The 24,136-nt window shown below is 33.9% G+C and overlaps 1 protein-coding gene across 4 annotated transcripts in view; it reads right to left on the bottom strand.

The window, feature by feature from the left end:
- Positions 1-24,136, bottom strand: part of sv (shaven) — a 105,816-nt gene that overhangs the window by 72,270 nt on the left and 9,410 nt on the right. Inside the window, exon 2 of one of the 4 annotated variants that reach the window (XM_053763123.1) lies at positions 16,258-16,323. The exons of the other annotated variants lie outside the window; for them this stretch is intronic. The gene's annotated coding sequence lies outside the window, so the exon portion shown is untranslated. The remainder of the gene's footprint in view (positions 1-16,257; positions 16,324-24,136) is intronic. 4 annotated transcript variants of the gene reach the window in all.

The raw sequence follows: 24,136 nt of genomic DNA, 5'->3' as shown, positions 1-24,136 counted from the left end.
GCAGTGGTAAAGTGCTTGCCTCTGAATGGAGAGGTTCCGGATTCGATCCCCGGTCGGGTCATGTTGTAAAATGATTTTTTTTCTCATTGGCCCGCGTCTTCCATATATGTATATGTTATAAAATATAGTATCGTTGAGTTAGTACCCCATAACACAAGTCTCGAATTTACTTTGGGGCTGGCTCATTCTGTGTGATTTGTCCGTACACTAATACTTATACAAGTAAGACACAAACCCGGTTTTTTTTTCAGAAACATTAAATATGCAAATTTATCTATATGGACAACAACCTTTCCTTATCTCATGATCAGTCAGTAACCGGTATACCTTCTGTGTTTTCCCACAACGCGCGTCCGTTGATTCGTATCTCGGAAACAAATATATATTTTTATATTTACGTGTAGGTATATCGCTCGCGCAATGGTTTGTATTCGTTTAATTTTTTTTTTCTTGCCTCGACTTTGATATTAATAACTACAAAGAAAAAATCTTTAGTCAAAGTTTTTTTCAAATTCCACCGAAGGGAAACAGAAGTTTTGAATAATATCTCGAACTTGGAAAAAATTGATAATGTACGTTTAAAAATGTTATATTTTATTCAGAAATGTCATAAGTTTATTGAAACATAACTAAGTTTCGTCAATAAATAAAATTTTTTTAGGACAAATCACACAGATTGAGCTAGCCCCAAAGTTCGAAACTTGTGCTAACTTTAAAAAAAAATTAATCTTAAACCTAATACAAAATTGCTTACGATCACTAGCACCTTCATCATAATCAAATCGTGTGTGTTATTACTAACACTGGTGTCAGATTTTATTCAAGTCGCCTAAAGGCATCTGATATAACTTTTACGACCACTTACCGCCATCTAGTGGCAGGTAGTCTCCAACACATTAGTTAACTGAACTGCCTGCCAGTGTGCAAGTTTCCTCACGATGTTTTCCGTCAATGGAAGCAAATGGTGGTTATGAAAACTACTATATATGTGTCAGATTGGTATACAAACTCATATGACACGAGTAGGATACGAACCTGAGACCTTTCGTACCACACGCGAGCGTCGGCACCTTAAAACCTAATCACATGTCAAATATAATTTTGAAACAACAACTGTCCTAATATAATTTTGAAACAAAACAAATTGAACAAGGCACCGTGAGAGACTGCCGGTTCACACCAGTTAACTATTAAATAATAATATATTTATGATCTCGTAAAAACGTAAGAGTGAGGACAAGATTTTGGATAAATTGTCTATGGTTTAGTGTGAACTTGTCCTTATTATGATCATTTGTCTGTAAATTAGACAGGATAACGTTAATACTACCGCCGGCTGCGGCTTTCTTATTATAATATCACTTTATAATACTATTTCTATCATTACGATTAAATTAAAAAAAAAAACAATTGTGCTAATGGTTATATTTGTAAATCAAATCTTAATATGTATAAAAACTGAAGTTTTTTTTCTTTCTTTTACCATGGCTCAGTTATTTTTATCTGTTTACATACAGCTTGGTAGCAATCGGTCTGACACGTGGCGCGGCGACAAAGTTAATGAACAAGATATGAACTGTGAATGAACGTTGTGAGCGAGGTGAATGAAATGAACACAGGGCTTCGATTTCATATTTGAATTTAACCAATACAAACATCGATTATTGTAATTTTAATTTAATAATTACAACATAATCCCGTTTACCGCCATTTTACCGTTTAGTAGGTACCTAGTGTAAAAACTACACACATAAATTTCTAGCAAAAATTTTTCCAGTATTGCATAAAAATAGTATAAAACAAAGTTGCTTCCCGTTGTTTGTCTGCGTGTCTCTATATATGCTTACATCTTTAATATTACGGGTTTTGATGTTAGTTGCAAAAAATTTCAAAAAGTTTCAAGCAAAGCCGTGACTGATAGCTAGATTTTTATAGGTATAATCTAAAAATTTCAATTGACAACATGCAAAGATGATCAATTGGCGATGGTATAGAAAACTCTAACCGAAACCTGACATTGAATCTAATGTTCAAAGCATTAGATTCAATGTCGGCTTTTTAACGGAAGACAAAGTCGCATTTAATTACGGGCTAGGGTACACATGATTTTTGGGAATAATTTGGGACTTCATCATTCATTCATTTCGAGTGTGTTATTTCTAGCACTGGTGGTGTTCAACCAGTGTACAGCAGGTTTCCTCACGATGTTTTCCTTCATCGGAAGCAGGTGGTGGCCTATGAAAACGAACACAAACTACAAGAATACCACATGCGTTTGTATTTGTTTAACTTTGCACTGGCTAGTTTTGGTATAAACCCACACACATTAGACGGGTTATCATATGCCAGAAGTCAAATGCCAGAGTTTGAAGATATTATGTTTTTTTTTTAATTATTATTTCTCTTTCTTTATCTAGAAATAAGTAGTACATTTGTACGTTTCCTATTTGAAAATTTTATATATAGACTGATATGTTGTACACATTTTTATTTTAATTATATCCTAATCGTGCCACATGAGTTTGTATTCCATTCTGGCTTTGTAGTAGTTTACATAGAGCACCACCTCCTTCCAACATTATGAGGAAACCTGCACACTGGTTGATTATTATTAACTTGTATGTGAAATGGAGAAGGCAATGGCAAACCACTCCATGAATAGACTAAGAAAGGTGTTGTGTGTGTTTCATTCCACGTAATGACCACGACCCTCGACTATGAAGATGTAGATGATGGATGATATAGGTGTCTCAACTATATTTTTGTTTTTTAATTCATTACCTCCTTTTCACACCAAAGGTAGTTTTATCTTGCAACTACAATACTAATTTGTCCTAATATTATTTATTTACATGGTCACAGTACACTTTATCTAGTCTGTCGGCATCAATATCGAGTAGTGACGTCACGCTGCGCAAGGTCAGACAAAATTCACGTGGCGACGGGCTTTAAACCCAATATAATGGTTTTCATTTATATATTTAACTATGTATACAATGTACGTTGCATGTTATGTTGAATTGATTGATTTTAAAAAACTTTTTACCAGATACGAGGCACAAATCTTCATGGCCTGGCTTCGAGGGCATTAATTCTTGTTCCTTTTTTCTTATTGTGGCATTTTTTTTTTGCAATAATTATTATAAATTATTTCACTGTTTGCAATGAGTTCTCATTTCATCTCAGCAGAGAACGTTTCGAAAATTAAGTACTCAGTAGCTTTTTGAGAAATTAGTATAATAAAAAAATTAAGTTATTGAATGAATAAAAAAAAAATTAACGTGTAAAATGCGCATGTTAAGGTTCAATTTCTGAACAAATGATTTGATTTTGAATTTTTTACTGTCAATGACAAGAGGTGTAACTTTTTTTTTATTGAACTCTTTTACTTTTTTATTGCGTTACTGGCCAAATTATTGATCGTATTAAAAAGAAATTAAAGTTTTTGGCGATTCATTATTTTTATGTTTGATTTCAAACGCTGGAATCTGTTAACTGGTTTCACGGGACCCTAATTACTTAATTTGGTAAACAATAGCAATTTTCCGGTAGATTTGCGACCCCTACTGAGTCCTGCGCCGGCGCAGGCTTCGTTTTAACTATACATTCTGGTTAGTAATTAATAGCATGGGATATCAGTAGTTTTATATTTATTTCATGTATTTTTTTTTAAGTTTTATTTATTTTTTGTACATCAGATATCAAGATCCCACTGCTGGGCAAAAACCAAATTAAAAATTCTTTATTCTATTTAGGATGATATACATCACTTATTGACGTCAAAAATGAGATAAACTAAGTCTACTGCCGACTTTCAAAGCGCAGGTGAAGAAGAAGCGGCACAACAAATTTCACCGCAGCCTTTTCTCCAAGGACGTCAATTAACAAATGTAGATCTTATACATATTTTGTTTTATATAATTTCTAAATTTTTTAACAGGCATATCAAGAATCTATTTAGGCAATTTATTATAGTATTAATATTATTATAATAATACATATTTAATAACTTTATTTACAAAAAGTATACAAATTACAAAAATAAATACAAAACAAAAATGCCGTTTTACAAATAAAAATAATCTTCCAACGTGCCACAGGGAGGCAACGTGCCCAGTATACTGGCAGCGTTGCCCCGTTGTATAGCGAGGCTTACACGCTGAGCAAAAAAGCTGCCAGCCCTCGAGTCTATTATAAAAACGGATACAGTTCCCAACAAAAGACGTGTTCTAACTTTGGCCGATGCTGATGCCCGGGGACAAACAATTTATCTTTATGACCTCCTTTATCCTCTGCACTAATTCCTCTCTTAAACAGTGATTATCCTTTTAGTATTGTATTCTTTTGTTAGAAATTTGATTGTGTTTGATTATAACGTAGCCTGGTGTGAATCAGAGATGTGGTCTGAGATGTAACATTCTATAATGCCTATATATTGCCTTGAAGATCTAAATCGTAGGATTCGGGAAATATAGATGCGGATAGGGACCTCATATATACTTCCATATTATGTTCTCTAAACACACTAATATTATAAAGAGAAAAGATTTGTATTTTAATTTTGTTTCTAATGAATCTGAATGTAATGAATGTGTAATCTGTTCGACAGATTTTCATGAAATTTGGCACAGAGATAGAGGAAATCTTCAAGAGTTACATTGGTTACTTTTTATCATGGTTTTGCTCGATCGCAGCCGTGACGGACCTCCAATATTAAATATATATACATGTATATTTAAAGATGTATTGATTTCAATATGGTACAATTATTTTTTAATATACATAAGTTTATCTGTCAGATAACAATATGATATTTTATCAGTAAGTGGTGAAACAGGCGCAAAATGTATTAATATTAACAAGTTCACATTCACACGGTCCGTATGTTAATTCGTGAGCACCCTTCGAATATTAGCAGTTACGGCGTTACATACCGACAGACGGACAGACACCCTCGCATTGCGTGTCTATACTTAATTCATGGCTAATGTTTTGTTTGAATTTATTTAACCTTTATTTTGAAGCTTATAATTTTGTTCACTTCATACATACTAAGGGAAAAGGGGATCTTTATTAAACTAATGTTTCCTATATCACTCCTGATGGTTTCGTATGTTTTTGTGTCAAATTTCATCAAAATCGGCTCAGTCATTTTTGAGTTTATTCATTACAAACAAAAAACAAAATTACAATTTGTTTTCTCTTTATAATAATAGTATGAATCGGATTTTTTGTTTGTTTGCTAACTCTGAATTTCATTACGTGATACAATATTAAAAGTTTCACCGCTTTCAGATAAAGTACCATATAATCTGTTAGATAAACTAACTGCTGGATAAATCTGCCTGAAATCGTTTATTCGTTTATTCAGTATTTGTTACAATAATATTTTGTTGCTCTGACACCCATGGTAGGTCTCCCTGTGGTATAGGAGTCAGGCTCCTTTCAATAGACAATGTTACAAAATACTACATACTTTAAACGAAATGATTAGCCGGTCCCAACACTTGTGGATTAAAATTTGATAGATGTGAAACAATGAATTGCACAAAAATATATATGAGAAACGAGCTGAATGATGCTATATGGCTGAAGGAAACACCCGAGAACGCTCTGATGAAGATAATAGTATATTTAACTGCAGATTGAGTGCTTGAAACTTTATGCTTCAGTTAATGACAAATTAACTAAAGAATTAATTAATGACAAATTAAAAAAAACTTGATTTCGAACGGGTAGATGAGTACGGATGGACGGAAAATCAAGTACTTTTGTTATTATTTCTATAGAATACACATTTGTACTTAGTTTACTAATTGTAAATTTTATATTTACACTGTTATATTGTATACATGAATGAATTCGAGTGCATTGACCCGAAAATATTAAGTAAAAGCATTTTTCCTTTCGCGCCAACGTGACATAACTCCACATAAGAATTGTATGCCCGGTTCCCACGGGCGGCCTAGACATTGCCGCGTGGGATACACCGTGTGAATTGGCACTTATTGTTACATTTGAGTTTTGTAGGTTAAATTATATAAGTTATATTGTGCTTGAACTTAGATGTGATTAAATTGCCATAGTCGTAGTTTTAATATTGTTAATTGTTATTAAGTATTTAAATATTATCTATACTATTATTATAAATAGGTAAGCGTTTGTGAGCTTGTATGTTTGAGGCGGGTATGAACGCCGAAACTACCGAACCGATTTCAAAAATTCTTTAGCCATTAGAAAGGTACATTATCCAAAATTGCTGATAGGCTATTTATCTCTAAATGCCCAACCGAGCGAAACCCCGGGCAACATCTCGTACTACATATAATGCCTATTAATATTATGTTGTTCCGAAATGCTAGTAGTTTGTATCTTTGTTAAATAAATAAATGATTTGATATGCAGAATTATGAAATCCTAAAAATCATATCCATACAGTTAACCGTTGAGGAGTTCCCACGTCCAGAGCCGTTCCTGGAAACTCAATTGGGATATGCTTATCATAAATCATTAATTGTCAACCGAACGTGTGTACCGAAGTTTCAGCGCAATCGGTTGAAGATATCTATCTGCTTGAAAATTGAGTCTGAAGATTCCACAGAGACATAGGCACAAAAGAAGGTACTTTTAACTACATAATATACAAGTTAAATAAAAGCTTATATAAAATCGCCGTTTGCAGTGTGACCTTGCAGATACCTTCTCTAATAGTCAGACGTTTAGATAGATCGTCGGAAAATGGTTGTAGCTAGCGGTGACGAATTCAGCTTAAAGACTTTTTTAAGGAGATAATCACTTCGCATTTTATACTTCCGCGAAATAGAATCGCTTGTAAATAAATATATTATGACAAATCACTCAGACCGAGCTAGCCCCAAAGTAAGTTCGAGACTTGTGTTATGGGATACTAACTCAACGATACTATATTTTATAACCAATACATATATAGATAAACATCCAAGACCCGAGCCAATTAGAAAAAGATTCATTTTCCATCATGACCCGACCGGGGATCGAAACCGGGACCGCTCGGGTTCAGAGGCAAGCACTTTACCACTGCGCCACCGAGGTTGTGAAAATAAGTATACATTTCCAACGTAGACTACTTTTTTTTCAAAAATCAAAGAGAAATTCACGCGGGCAAAGCCGCGGGCACAAGCTAGTTCAAGATATTTGTGCACATTATCTCATTGGATAACACGTAAGATTTTATGTTTACTTGTCTTTGTTACTCATCTGGTTATATTGTGGTCAAACGCATTCAAATTTGTAGCCGTACTCAAAACAAATTGTTCGGAAAGTAACATAGCACTTTTCCACGTAAAATTTTATAATAGTAATTTCAACAAAAGCTCCGAACTAGGTACAGGCATTTCGGAACGATCACAATAAATGCCGAAGTAAACTCATTAAACAGTGTTGGTCCCTACCATGCCAGAATGGCTTACCTTAACCTTAACCTTACATATAAAAAACAATGTCTTCTGCCGCGTCTGTCTTTTCGCGATAAACTAAAAAACTACTGCACGGATATCCATGCGGTTTCCACCAATAGATATAGTGATTCTTGAGGAAGGTTTAGATGTATAATTTATTATGTTATTACCCGAGCGTTAAATCGGGACGGGACGCTGTAAGGATGACCATTTTGTAAACACAGCTGTTGGTTCTGCTAAAATAAAAAAAAATAAAGTATTTGCTCAGTGATAAAATAGTGATGATACTAACTACCTGTTAACACTATGACTAACTTATCACTATCAGTCGAGTTCATTGACACAGTTAATTACTCGATTCCCATGCAATAGCACAAAAAAAGATGTCTATTGAACAATTATGTACAAGAAAGGTTATTTATCTTACGACTGTCTTGGCGCGAATTTATAGTTTTATACACAGGTTGATTGTTGATACATTGGCATCGTTTTGTCTACAGACACGCTTAATCCATCATACTGAATAAGTTTTCGCATAGGAGCGACAACCAAATCGCGGAAAAAAATCTGGTATTCCATACAAAGTCCCAAACCTAGAACTACTGAACCTCACATGTGTCAACAAAATCACCTACAAAAATTCATAGACAAAAAACTCTATGATCGTTGGCAACCTGTCGCCGGGTCATTATACCCACCTGCGTGGGGTAGGGGGTGGGGGGAGGCACCTGACGTAACCGACGCACGCGCCGATGTTTCGCGCCAAGGGGTGAAGGGCCGTTGGGTTTGTTTTTTTCATTTTCTTAATGGCCAGTTTTGTGTTCAATGAGCAATGATTTTTGCCCGCGATCTTGTAAATTGTATTCAGTGTTATGATTAATTTGGTGCCTATTATATAGATATAGTAGTGCAGTTGGAAAACTAGGAAATCTGACCACAGGCTCCAACTTTCAACTGCTGAGGAAGAAACCGAGAAAATGCTCAAAAAAAAACAGATGATCGTAGTTTTTCTAAATAATTTCTAATGATGTGGCCACATTTTTGTGCAAACGTTCGTACAAATGCTTCGGAAAACTACTCGAAAAATTAATGGTGATAAAGAAAAAATTATTTTTGTCTAACATTCTACTTTGGGCAAAAATTTTTTTTTGTATGTATGTATGTATGTTTGTAATGCGATAACTTTCGAACCGTTGGTCCGATTTCGATGAAATTTAAAGGTATTTAGGATATGCCAATAGAATTTTTAAGTTTGTGGGGTGCATCATAACAAGTTCAGTCGTTTTTGAAATATTCACAATTTTCTTGGTCGCGAGGTCCAAGTTCGCGTCGAACAAATTCACATTCAAATCATTTATTCAGAAATTAGACCTTCACAGGAACTTTTTCACGTCAAATTTTATATTTATACTTAGAACAATTACAGTTTTTATACACAGAATGTATCTCTGTGTACAAAAACTGTTTCTGTGTACAGAAATAGACAGATGGTACAAAACAGCCTAGAAACTAGTTCAATACACAAATATTAATGATCATGAAGGATCGGACCCTGGGCTCCGACGCTCAATGGCTGCGGAAGAAAACGAAAAACACTCCGATGAGAAATGTGTTAAGTTAAAATGCGTTGCTCATTTCAAATGAAATGTCTTCTTGCAGATGAATTAGAGGAGATTTAGAAAGAAATTTATTTTTACCCCAAATACTTTGTTTAAACTAGATTTCTGGTACCAAGACAGTTATATTTTAGATGTTCTTGATAAAAAAAAAATGTTTTTTCCAACAAAACGTCATGTCGAACGGACGATATGTAAATTAACAAACGTTTCCCACATACGTCTACCACCTGTTTTGTTTAAATTTTAAATGCGACAGAAGTTGGGAGGGTAGACGTCTAATTGTAACGTGTATGTAATGTTTTGCTCAATACTAGTTGTTCGCCGCGAACTTAGACACAATACAATTTTGATGAGTTTTAACAAAATTGTGAATATTTCAAAAGCGACTTAACCGATTTTGTCGCCCCCACGAACTTAAAAATTCTATTGACAGATCCTACATACCTTTTAAATTTCATCAAAATCAGACCAAAAGTTCTAAAGTTATTGCATTACATACATCGGTGGCGCAGTGGTAAGGTTCTTGCCACTGAACCGAGAGGTCCCGGGTTCGATCCCCGGTCGGGTCATGATGGAAAATGATCTTTTTCTGATTGGCCCGGGTCTTGGATGTTTATCTATATATGTATTTATTATAAAATATAGTATCGTTGAGTCAGTATCCCATAACACAAGTCTCGAACTTACTTTGGGGCTAGCTCAATCTTTGTGATTTGTCCTAATATATTTATTTATTTATTTATACTTACAAAAAATATATTTTTGGCCAAAGTTGAATTGTAGACCTCGATCGCTCGTTCAATTATGAAATGGGCGGTGAATTTATATGCACGATACTTTTATTGACAGTGGAGCTGCACGTATTACCTGATACGAATCCATTAATTATGGATATTATATGTATATATCATATATTTGTATGTACTTTAAAAAAAAATTATTTCTCTGTTAAAAATGACCATTTCCATAACAGAACCCTAATCGGACAACACAGGTGTCCTACCTGAGCGCGGCACGTGGTCACGTGATTTTTTTGCGACGCGCTAAATGTCAGAACAGGTCAAATGGGACGTCACCCTTAAGGGTTGTACGACCTTTCACCGCTAGTCTTAGAAAGTTCTATTAGGTTTTAAAAACATTTTTACAATCCCACTTCTAACGAGTTTTCATATATAAGTGTGTAAGGAAGTTTGCTGTTAAATCTAAATCTACTGGGCAGATTTGGATGAAATTTTTCATACGGGTAGAATGTACTTAATCTGTTGCAGCACTTGCAGCACATAGGCTGACGGGAGTGAAGCCCCAGGGTGTAGCTAGTCATTAAATGACAAAATAAAAATTTTATTTCTATTAAAATTGGCTATTCTCCAGTCAAAACGGATACACATTATTCTAATATCAAAATCAAAATATTATATGGAGCTTGTATGACAGTAATGTTATGTGACGTCACCGATTTTAAAGAAGCATTTTTGATGTATTTTAATGAGACATAAAAAATTGTAAATCTCGTAATTAATAAAAATGACATTTAATTAAAGTGTTTGATTATTTAAATACCTTCAAACTATTAATTTCTTACCAAGTCGAATTGTCAATGCTGCTTATAAGGAACTTTACCAGAAGGTGAATATTGTTATAAGAGTTATAAATTTATTTGTTTAAATTAATTTTGAAAGTTATCATATAATTAAGTCAATAAAACGATTTTGTAGAAGCTAACTTACGGATGTGTTCAGGTAATTTTTGTCTCTTAAACAAAACGCACTTTGAAAAAAAAAAACTGTATTAATGTAAAAACTAATTTTTATGGTAAACGTTAAGTGCTAATCAAAATTAAGCTGACATGTCAATCATTAGTCACAGAACAGTTGGTGATTGTAAAAAAAATTGTAATTTCGCATAATTTGACAGCTTCCTGCCACCCGAATCGTTTATTGTGAATATCCTTGGATTATTGTCACGGTTGTCCTAGCTGATAATCAAATGCAAAGCAGCGCGACGATATAGCCTCATCACAATTTTTTTTTTGACTAGTAGAAAATTAAGTTTTTGGGCCTTGATTTTGAGTTTTAGTTTGCCTTTTGAGCTACCAGCAGAAAGTCTACATTTTGTATCGTAATATTAATTTGGTAAATAGAATATTTAAAAAAAGAAATTAAAGTTGAGTACAACGATTTGATTGAATTTGAAGCGACACTATCGATAGTTATTGCTTTTGATAATATCGATAATTAGCTAATTCGATAAGACTATCCAATTAGTTATGTATACATTGGTATATGGTGATTTTAATCCAGAAAACAGTATGTTGTGATAATCTATAAAGTAATCAGGATTTTTTTAACTAAATGTAATTTTACCTGACTGCGGCTCAACGAAAAGGACGGTTATTATATTCGCCGATAGATATATATGTTCATCTGTTCCCTCATTATTATAAAAGCACTTTTATAATAAACTTTCTAACACTAAAAAACATAATATATCTATTAACGTAATCCGGAATTCCGTTACTAAATAATTACATAGGGAATGTTTGACCCCGTGTCATCGCCATCAGGAAGCACCCTTTGTAATTGACGCACCACGCGTCAAGTTTTTTTGTTTTTTTTTTCGAGTTATTTGAATAAAGAATCGCTTTTCTAAATCAACATGTGCCAGGTTTTTTTTTTTTAAATTGACAATTTAAACTTGAAAAACACTATGATGTTTTGTGGAAAGAATTTATCTGTAATTAAATTTTTTGGTATACAGTTATTAATGTTATATCATATACATAATATTGTATTTAATTTATTTAATTGTAATTTTTAGATAGGTGTTGTTACAATTTTTGTGATATATCATTAAAATATTTTCACCTAATGGTAATACCTGTCTAGAAGATTCATGATTTTTTCAAATTCAATTAATTTTTAACAATTAGATGAGTTGTCTCACGTGAAAAAAGCTTGCTCTTTATTTTTAAACTCGTCTCTGTCCACAGAAATATCTAGTCATAAACATTATTATAAAACTTTATTGATATTGTTCTGCCATCACTTCCTTGGTCCACCTTCAACTATTAAAGCAAGAAAAACTTGTTTTTCTATGTTTTCAAAAACTACTCCTCAAAAGACATCAACGCGTTTCTGTATAAGTTATATAATAGTGTTCTGTATAAGTTATTGAAATTGTGACACTTGAAGATTTGGATGTGATTTTTCGCCAGCTTGACGTCAACCCCCTTTGGGACCGCTGTTATTATCAAGGCTTCGTGCTTCCATTTGTAATTTTAATTACCTACCTACCTACCTTATTCCCAATAAACAGTTTTAAACTAGTTTGGGGAATAAGTGAAATAATTTTTAAAGCGCTTAGATATAAGGTACTTACTTAAACATAACTTTTTTGTAGGTAAGGTGGTCGGAGTCTGTCGGACGGACAGAGTCCCCAAGATACAGGAGTGACCTAATCAGGGTTCTTTGTTGACAGTCCGACAGGAATCCCGTTCCCTTCTCTCGCTTAAGACCCATAATTTTACTATTTAAGTTGCTATGTATGTATGTATGTATGTATGTATGTACCTACCTTGTCAATATATATTTTTTTATGTTTTTTTATTTCTAATCCGTTCATCACCTCGTATGACATCAACCGGAGTACAAACCTTGCCAACACCAACCTTCAAACAATAAAAAAAAAATAAGGAACCAAGTATTTCCTATATTTCCTTGTAATCTTACGACAAAACGGTTACACAAAAAAAAAACAAAATTACTCAAAATTATCATCAACAAAAACTTACTGCAATTTCATGCTAATCCCATTGATATAAAGTTCAAAAGAAATTTCTTCGAGTTACAAATAAGTTTGTAAGAAACAGCTGATAGGGTAGTTCAAGAGGGTTCAAGTAATTTTTTTTTTTAACTTAACGGAAAGTTCACCACCTGTCATTTGAGGTCAGCTGTGTATTGACCTTAAGGGACATTAGAAAAGCACACTAATTGTTCTAGGGTTCCGATGTAACTGACATGTTTTCTTATACCATATTTTTAGGTCTTGTATCTCTCTAATTCTCCCATATTTCTTTGTCGTATACGAGGCTATGACGTCATGAAGCCCGGGGCTAGCGTATAAAATAAACCTTTTTTAAAAATATTTTTTACACATAAGGACAACTCACACAGATTGAGCTAGCCCCAAAGTAAGTTCTAGGCTTGTGTTATGGGATACTAACTCAACGATACTATATTTTATAACATAAATCCAAACACACAACCGACCCGGGCCAATCAGAAAAAGATAATTTTTCATCATGACCCGACCGGGGATCGAACCTCTCGAAATTCTCAAATATTTACTGCTAGTGATTTAAAACACTCGCAAGAAGCATTGAATTTAGCTAATTTTAACCGCAACGTGACTTTAAGTTTTATCTAAATACACGTATACATGAAGTTCTAAGAAATGACATAATTTTAAAAAAAAAAAACCAAAAAGCAAACTGCATAAAACTTGATAAACTGCGCCTCACTTTCGCAGACGAGTAAAAAAGAGAGTTTTCGCCCCGAGCTATGAGAACAGACTAGATTGAAGTTTAAAATCTAGATTATACAGTAGACTATGTAAATACCATAGTTTAGGACCTCGGGGGGTTACAAACTGTTACAATGTTAAGGTTGGATGATCCTGACAATGGAAGTTTTATACTTTTTGGAATAATGATAATGGAAACTATAACATTTAAAATTTACCCGTGATAATTTTAATGTAATTTATTTTGATGAATAAATATAGATTGATTTGTTGAATTAAATGATGATAAAAACGATAAGATAATAAATTAAATCGTGCTGGTGTAATGGTTAAAGCTTGTGGATCAAAAGGTCCCAGGTTCGAATCATAATCGCGCCACATGAATTTGTGTACCAATCTAATTCATGTATTGTAGTTTTCATAGAAAAACATCGTGACGTACGTGACGTAACCTGCACACCGGTTGATCATTAACTCGTGTGTGAAATGGAGAAGGCAATGGCAAATCACTCCATTAATTAGTGGCACGAAAATGGTTGTGTGCGTTTCATTCCACATAATAAATGCCGATCAGCAATGAGAAGAAGAGAAGAAATGTCGATAAAAATGAATATATTTTTTGTAAGTTTTAGAATATAAATTACAAATATTTTTAAAAACCTCATCAAGACGCGATAACAAAGTGATATTTTATGGTTTTTTGTCTATATTGTTATAAACAATCTGGAGAATTAGCTTTTTTATACTTTTAACGAACTTTTCCGATATAAAAATTATGAAAAATGTGGACCCTGGACTCCGAATCAGCTCAGGAAGAAACCGTGAAAAAGTTAAAAAGATATTATTGAATAATATATATAATCAATATAACCATTTTACTTTTAGCTTGTAATTTATTCCTTTTTCAGTTTAAATGTATAAAATAAATATATATATATATATATATAAAATAAATATACTACAATGTGAACGCAGCCTTAGCTAAGTAAACTGTAACTTTCACAGAATCGTGGAACTCAGTGTAACGGTAAGGATCGAACCACAAATTCTGCTCAATAAATAATATCTACGAACAATAGAATCCAAAGTATTTCTTATATTTACTTAAAACTTAATAATAAACAACGATCTCGAAGGGGAAAAAATAATTCGGATTTAGGATGAGTTGCACCAATCAACTTAACATTAATTTTGACCAACGTCAAAAAAAACGTCGTGCTTTGCGTTTACAGCGCAGGTTCAAAATTCAAACAAATTTACTTAAAACTAAGTCTAATGCCGACTTCCAAAGCGCAGGTGAAGAAGACGCGGCGCAACAAAGGTTAAAGTTAACGTCAAAGTTGACCGGCGCAACCCACTTAATTGGATTTTAAATTTAAATACTTACATTTTGTATGTAACAAATTGATTAAGTAACATTCCGTTTTTGATGGTCACGAACGAAGTGTTTTTCTATTAATATAATAAATAAATCTATTTTCTATTAAACAGGGGACAAAATTTTTTTTGCAGCGGTAAAAATTAAATAAGCTGGAAAACAAGCGCAAGATTTGAAGATCGTACAATCTGCAATATTGTAATCTGTTGCACTAGCGGCCAGTCCCTGTTTCGCTCGTGTAAAAACATAATTATACGCACAAACCTTGCCCAGGAACTACGCTATCTATTGGTGAAAACCTCAACCGTTTTTGAGTTTATCGCGAACAGACAGACAGACGCGGCAGAGGACTATTGTAAGGATAAGGAAATGTAAAATGCGTTTTGTAACTCTTGGTTCTGACTCCGTAAGGGAAATAAAGACGTATGTATGTTTTTCGCTGACCGCGGCTCTCGTGGCCTCACAGCCTCGCATGTAACCGCAACCAGGAGGATAAATAAATAAATATATTAGGACAAATCACACAGATTGAGCTAGCCCCAAAGTAAGTTCGAGACTTGTGTAATGGGATACTAACTCAACGATACTATATTTTATAGCAAATACATATATAGATAAACATCCAAGACCCGGGCCAATGAGAAAAAGATCATTTTTCATTATGACCCGACCGGGGATCGAACCCGGGACCTCTCGGTTCAGTGGCAAGAACCTTACCACTGCGCCACCGAGGTCGAGGAAAAAAGAGAGCTGTCAGCGGAAGCATCAATAAATTCTCACAGGGTTCGCTCTTATCGAGTCACATTTTATATAAAACTCCATCTGACAAACAATTACAGCCGCGTCTAGAGGCAAGTAATCGCATACACACTAGTGAACTTAAACTGTCAACCAATTCGTAGGCTTCTACGATGATTTCCTCATGGGTTTAGTAAGTACTTCGTATACAGTACCTACTAATTCCATGGTTTTCCTTCACAAGTGGTCCATCAATACTATTTATTATACATGAAATCAAAATCAAAATCAAATCATTTATTCGGAAATTAGGCATTCACAGGCACTTTTTCACGTCATATTCTAAATTAAATGATGTTTACCAAAGCTACAAAGCTACAAGCGTTTCGGAACGACCACTGCTGAGAAGAAATGCCGAAAGAAACTCATTAAACAGTGTTGGTCCCTATTATGCCAGAAGGGTTTACCATTTGTTGAAATACCATTTTTTTTGAAGGGCTTTACATGAGTCAGATTGGTACACAAACTCATTTGGCACGAATTAAGGCGTATAGAATCCTCTAACCTGGGACTTTTTGTTCACAGGCTCCGAACCGCTTCATCACAGTTTCATTCAGAAATGTCATTATTTCTGAAAGGAAAGAGAAAGATGGTATCATTATCATATTTCTCTTTCATTGCGGTCAAGACAGAGCAGTGCTATTAGGCAGGTGCGCTAACGTAACGCTGACCTCATGGTAGGTAACACATTTTTCTAGTAATTCACCTTTTCTATATTTACATTTTAAATATTATATTATAGTTGATGCTAATATTTCTAGATAAAAAGTACCCTATGTGTTATTCCAGGTTATATTCTACCCGTGTACCAAATTACATAACAATCCGTCCAGTAGATTTTGCGTGAAATAGTGACAAACATACACACATACATACATCCTCACATTCTATATTATCTATATTAACAAGAGTATACATAATGTTATTCTATATTTTATTATTATATATTTAATTTATTTATTTTCCGAAAATAATATTTGAAGTTAAACATATTTATTAAACTATACAAGTTTGCCATTTTACTTACAGATTTTTTTGTATGATTGTGGAAGTTTTTTACATGCGGTTCTTTTCATTATATAATTTAAGAGCTAGGCTTTTGTCAGTGGAGTTCCTTCCATTGCTCTCTCCATCACTATATTCCTTTTATCACGAATTTGAAAATTAACATAAATTCTTCTTTTAAACCCATGAAGTCTAAATAGCAGCAGCTTTTTGAAACACTTCGTATTAACAGATTACTTTAAAACAATTCAATTATAAAATTTTCTGCAAATAAGGTTCGATTTTATATATTTATAACTGGCGGCCCTTCCCGGCTTCTCACGGAAAAAAACATAATAGATTATACACCTAAACCTTCCTCAGGAATCACTCTATCTATTGGTGAAAACCGCATGAAAATCCATGCAGTAGTTTTTGAGTTTATCGCGAAGAGAGACAGACAGCCGCGACTGAGGACTTCATTTTATAATATGATTTTCGTGTATTTTTGTGTAACTGTGCACATTTGTGTCAATTTTTATGATTTAATGTTTAATGTCGGGTAACTAAAATATAGCGACGTCTCAATTTTAAAGGCCCAATCATTTGTATCATTATATTTTTTGTTTATAAGAAATCGTAGTTCAATATTGTATTTTCTAGTGCCGAGCGGTAGCCGGTGAGATGATTGGTTAGGGATGTGACGCAGTAAGGTTTTTTATCGATATCGATTAAATAATTATATGAACGAAATGTTTATCTACTGCTTCTATTTTAACTGTTTTAAACCAACATTTACTTTATGGCCCTCATAATTAAATCAAAACATTTACAGTAAATTTAATTATTTAAGACTATGAGCACAAGCACATACTTCTGCAATGATTTTGAAGAAAATATAATCTTGTTGGTATTTTTTAAAATTTTACTTAATCAAAATAGTTTGCAAAAATGAATTTTAATTGATAACCCGATATTATTAATCGTTCAAGAAATCCCTTGCATCCCATCAGATGATGGGATGCACTTGGCCACTTAGTTCGCCTTTTTCATCGATATCGGCAATGCCTACTGCACATCACTAGCAAAAACCGCACAATTATCGGTTTGTTTACGATTTTCAACATCGCCGCTGCCACCGGTCCAAATAACTTTCGTAATAAATCTTCGCATTCGATCAGAATAAAAAATGGGATAATCTCAACAAAACTAGTGAAAATATCGATTTTAAGCAGGTGATATAGAAGGCGTGACGTGACGTGACGTGACGTGACGTGACATGACGACGACTAGAGACGTGTCTTGTTTGTGTAAATGTACAAGGAAATTTAAGTGACATTCCTTTGGAAAACTGAGAAGTGTCTAATGAGATTTTTGTACGCTAAGAAATTTTCGAAAACAGTTACCTATATAATAGAAATTAGATATAATATTAATTAGACACGCGTCTGAATCTTCAATGACATGTAGGGTGATAAAAAGGGTGCTGCTTTTTAGCAAAGTTATTAATTTGAAACTGCACATAAAGGATTTACCCAATACGTTACCACTTCGTACGTATGTAAGTGATTTAGTCACACCCTATATATAGGTGTACTGAATATTTTAAGAAATCCAAATCGAAAATACTTTTACCAATCAAAAACCGATAAAATGATCGATTTAACCGCGCACTCATCGCGACGTCTTAGCGGATGTGATGTTCATTCGACCGTTCGAAAAAACGGAGCAGCTTCCGGTGACGTCACGGCTGCCATTTTGTCTACGCGCCATTGTGCCATGGGAAATGGGGGCGCGTAAAATGAATTTCCTATAGGACGCTTTTGTGTTGCCGGTAACCTGTGAGCGATTAGGTTTTTGTCTGTTTGTTATTATGATTGGTAAAAGTACAGGAAAGGTGTGTTGTAATATAGTTTAATTTCATTTCGTTTATGTTTTAAATTATCGATTTGTTGAATGTTTAGTGTGCCTAAATTATGATGATAATATAAATTATGGAGTAAAAGCTTTGCACGCGTGCAATGTTATGTATATAAAACAATAATCCTCTTGAACCACTCTATATATTAAAAAAAACCGCATCAAAATCCGTTGCGCAGTATTAAAGATCTAAGCATATAGGGACAGACAGCGGTAAACCACTTTTTTATACTACGTAATGAAGATTTTATACAAATATGTAATTTTTGAGACCAGCTTTTACTGTAGTCAGGGAGTTTCATTTAACGCGTGACAAAAAATTATGCCCGTACAGTAAATCGTTGAGGAGTTTACTCATCGGGTGACGATGTTGGATACATCATTAATACATACAAAACAATTATATCTCTAACTTACTAATTACTAAAATGCTTTTAATTGATGTACAAACAACCGCAGTGAACCGCATGTAAAAATTATTATTTTTATAACAACACAACGGGCTTATAAGAGTTAATTTACAATCACTTTACAATACATATTGTTAATAAAACAAAATAAATAAAAGAAATCAAAGATAAAAATATCTCATCAAAATTTAAAAAAAAATGTTTAAACATTGAACATAGTTCTTTAAAAAAAAATAAACGTATCGATTTATTTTTAACAGTTGCACAAAAAACGACTCGGTACCAACCTTCAGAACTAAACTTGGCCTAACCTCGAGTTTCAGTTAACATCGATTATGATGAGATGGTAACTAATCGATTTTATTTGAGATGTCATTGAAGTATTAATTAATTGGATTTTTGTTTGAAGGTTATTTTTCAAGAATCTTTTTTGTTGGGTTGGTAACTTAATCACTATTTTCTACTTAATATATGAGTTATATATTGAAGTCTTGGTAACGAATAGAATATTTCTTTCATTAAAAAGTGAATTATGCCTAAGTTGCTGGAAATGTGTTTGGAAAGCCGCATGAAAATCCGTGCATTAGTTTTTGAGTTCATCGCGAACAGACAGACAAACAGACGCAGACAGAGGACACTATGTCCTCTGTCTGCTATGCAATATAATATGTAAGGATAAATATATAGATAAACTTCCAAGACCCAGGTCAATCTGAAAAAGATCATTTTCCATGTTGACCTGACCGGGGATCGAACCCGGGACACTCAGCGCAGTAGTCCGGCGTGATGACCATTAATCTACAAAGATCGTCAATGTTTGGTGTAAAAGTAATATTAGATGCCTTTATGCGACTTGAATAAAATCTGACACCATAATAAAGACGAAAAAACTAAATCGATCGTGGAATTATTCATTTAATTACCTAAAATGTCGGCCCACTGGCCTACTCCAAATCTAAATTGTCGCTGAGACAAAAACTCAGATCTTCCCTACAAAAAGTGAGGTCAAGTTGACACAGACTTTTTGTCCGTCCGAGGTCAATCCTAGTACTAGTTGAGTAATGTCGCCCTGACTTGCTTGTCCCTTGAGAAACTGTATTAACGTATAATACAATACACAACGACCCACGCAAAGGACTAAGCTTATACCGCGTGTACGACGGACACAAACACAGAAACGGGCACACCGAGAACCACAGATAATTATTTGCGATCACAGGTACAAATATTTGCACGCGCTGGGAATCGAACTGAGGACTGCCTGATAGCGGCGCGCTCGCTGTTGATACAGATACTTACGGTTAAATTTACGGTCTTAATAATAATAATCTTTATTTGATAACATTACAGGTACAGATAATATGAACACTGAAGTCTGTGTTAGATAGAAACTGTGCTACAGACTTCAGACTTCCCACACTGATGACACAAGTTAAGTTATCAATTAACTTAATTAACTTAATAATAATAAAACACCTATAAACTACCGATGTCACACAATAATATATATCCAAGTTGGTTACACAACACTTACGAACAAATCTTCAGTTGCATCGTAATCAATTGATTTTAATCTCTGTATCACCTCGGTGGCGCAGTGGTAAAGTTCTTGCCACTGAACCGAGAGGACCCGGGTTCGATCCCCGGTCGGGTCATGATAGAAAATGATCTTTTTCTGATTGGCCCGGGTCTTGGATGTTTATCTATATATGTATTTGTTATAAAATATAGTATCGTTGAGTTAGTATCCCATAACACAAGTCTCGAACTTACATTGGGGCCAGCTCAATCTGTGTGATTTGTCCTAATATATTTATTTATTTTTATTATTTATTTATCAAAATATTTTTGAATTCATGGTTACTGCATTTCCTAATTGTTTTTACATTTTCGTAAAATTTATTATAAATCCCAGGGGCACAATAGTCACAACCTTTCTTTGCAAAAGCTGTATTTACCCACGGCACAGGTACTGTTGAGACTCTCTTTGTACATACAGGTAGTTGAGGTACATTATATCTATAATATCTATGTAAACAATGGTAACATAGGGACCAACACTGTTCAAATGAGTTTCTTTCGGCATTTCTTCTCAGCAGTGGTCGTTCCGAAATGCCAGTAGTTTGTAGCTTGTGAGAAATAACTATAAATATTGACGAGAAAAAGTGCCTGTGAAGGTCTAATTTCTGAATAAATGATTTGAATTTGAATTTGAATACATATATAGTTTCCTAACAGTTAATACATTATAGGATAGCTTCGATGACATAAAACCAGGGTTCAAAAGGCGTCACTTAGAAAATAACATTTAAATTTAGAAGATACGGTTGTGACTTTACAACCCGCCTTCTCGACGTCAACACTCCTTGCGAATAATACTATTGTTGCCTATCAGATGTCAATGCTGTGTATACACAGACGACGAATGAGACTTCTAAGGTATACCCAAGGAGCTTTTATATGCTAACTGCAATTATTACGAATAACAAATGTCAAAATAAACCTATTTGAGTTGTTATAAAGACCACGTTTCCACGATGTCCGCGCCAATATCTAAATTTCCTGAAATTGGGCACGATATTTGTAGCCGTAGCTCTGTGGCAAACTGTTATTGACGTATGCAAGACAACAATAACATAAAAAGAAAACAAATTAAAAGGAAAAAAAAAACTTTTGAAGAAAATCTTTAATTTAAACGCTCCAAAAAGAAGGAAATAAAATTTTCCTTAAATATTTCAACTATCAACTTATAACCTCATTACACACAATTAATATGATCATAAAAGCTTGTCGCGAGGTTTACTTGTGTAAAAAAACTAGTATATAGTTTTAATTGAGTAAAATACTTATAAGGTATTTAGGTACGCAAACCTCGCGACAAGCTTCTACAAATGTCTACAAATTGTAGACCCAAGTTTAGGAACGACTTTGCTTAATTTTAAGCATTCTAGTTTAATATTATAAATTCTATGGGTATAGTAATTATTATATTAGTTGTCTGGCCCATGCATGGTGCAGTATCCTCATAACATATGTAATTGGTTTATGACATCATTACGTACGTTTTGTACATTTAGCTTTTTATTTATATATATATATATATATATATTTATATATATATATTTTGTGTGACAATTTTCAATAATTTTATTGGAAATACAACTTTTATTTTATTTATTCATTCAAATTTTGACATTTTTAATAATGATGTAAATTCGCCCTCCTAATTTTTAATATATGTATAAGACCTATATTTGTTAATTGACGTCCTTGGAGAAAAGGCTGCGGTGAAGTTTGTTGCGCCGCTTCTTCTTCACAGCGCTACTTAGTTTAAGTAATTTTTTTGACGTCAATAAGTGATGTATATCATCCTAAATAAAAAAAAGAAATTTGAATTTGAATTTGTCTCATTCGAATCGAATCGGCGGCGACGCGGTGCGATAATTGGTGTGCAGAATATCATATTGGCTTTGTAGCTATTGCCATGATATCTGTGTTAACTTTAAGTAGGTATACTTCTATTCATAGTCCTCATGGCTGAGTGTCGTGATCATTACGTGGAAGGAAACACACACAACGACTTTATCGGCACTATTAATAGAATGGTTTGCCATTGCCTTCGCTACTTCACACACGAGTTGATAAACAGTGTGCAGATTTCCTCAGAATGTTTTCCATCACCGGAGCAAGTGGTGTTTGGTGAAAACACATGAGTCAGTAGTATACAAACTCATGTGGTACGAGTAGGATTCGAACCTGAGACCTTCCAATCACAGGCGGACGGTCTTAACCACTTGGCTTTTTCTCATAGATCATAAAATTGTGGCACGAGTAGGATTCGATCCTAGGACCTTTCGGTTCACAAATTGTCTTAACCATTACACCACAGTCGCTTTAAAGTAGCTATTATTCAATAAAATAACGCAAATGCTTTTTCATATCGTCCCGTTGAAATTGTAAATTTTTAAGTATTGTAATCTTAACCTTGCCATGCAATTTTCAGCCGTATTCAAAACTAAACACAAGGTTATTTGTAACAATTTCGTTTAATCAACCGTTTAATTATTACTTCATAATATTGTCACGAAGTTGAATCTTCGATTGTTATCAGTGTATTGTCCATTCGTGTTGCTTTGCCAAATATTCAATGAGATAAAAATACTATTATATACTATATACAAGAGACAAAAGGTATCTTAAAACAAGTGATAGTACTCCCCTACGAGTGTCTTCATCAACGATATATATTATTATGACATAAACTTTGTTTACACCCCGCTAAAGCGGGATTGCTCAGTGAAAGTATTGTATGTATGTCACCTATAATTTATAACAGAATTCCACAACAATATAAAGATCAGAATTTAAATTTATTTAAAAAGCACCTCAGGTCTTTACTGATAAATGTTATTATAATTTGAACGTTTTTTTTTATCTCTTCAAAATCAGTAAAACAAATGTGTCCTGTGTATAAAGTGAGCAATAAATTAAGGGTGCGTTTCACCAGTCAACTTTGACGTTTACTTTAAGATGCACAGAAAAACGCAAGCCATTTTATCTAAACTATGACGTAGGCGCGCAGGTTTAATTTAACATCAAAGTTGACTAGTGCAACCCACTCCAAGAAACAGTACTGTAACTGTATCTATACAGAAAAAAGAAAGGTCGAGTGTCGAATTTAATTTATGACATATTTTTCTACTACATACAAAGGTCAAGGCTGTGATGAGCCATAGTGCAAATGTTTTAGTATGCTCCACTGAAGCTTGGCCCATGTGACTCCACTCGACTAGTTGAGCATGTCATTGACATCTTCCGAACATCATCAGTATTAGTATAGTTGACGACCTCGGTGGCGCAGTGGTAAAGTGCTTGCCTCTGAACCGAGAGGTCCCGGGTTCGAACCCCGGTCGGGTCCTGATGAAAAATGATCTTTTTCTGATTGCCCTGGTCTTGGATGTTTATTTATATATGTATATGTTATAAAATATAGTATCGTTGAGTTAGTAACCCCATAACACAAGTCTCGAACTTACTTTAGGGCTAGCTCAATCTGTGCGATTTGTCCTA

Source organism: Plodia interpunctella, chromosome 23 (genome assembly GCF_027563975.2).
Source record: "Plodia interpunctella isolate USDA-ARS_2022_Savannah chromosome 23, ilPloInte3.2, whole genome shotgun sequence".
Classification (NCBI taxonomy): Eukaryota; Metazoa; Arthropoda; class Insecta; order Lepidoptera; family Pyralidae; genus Plodia; species Plodia interpunctella.
This window is presented reverse-complemented; position numbering and strand designations above follow the sequence as displayed.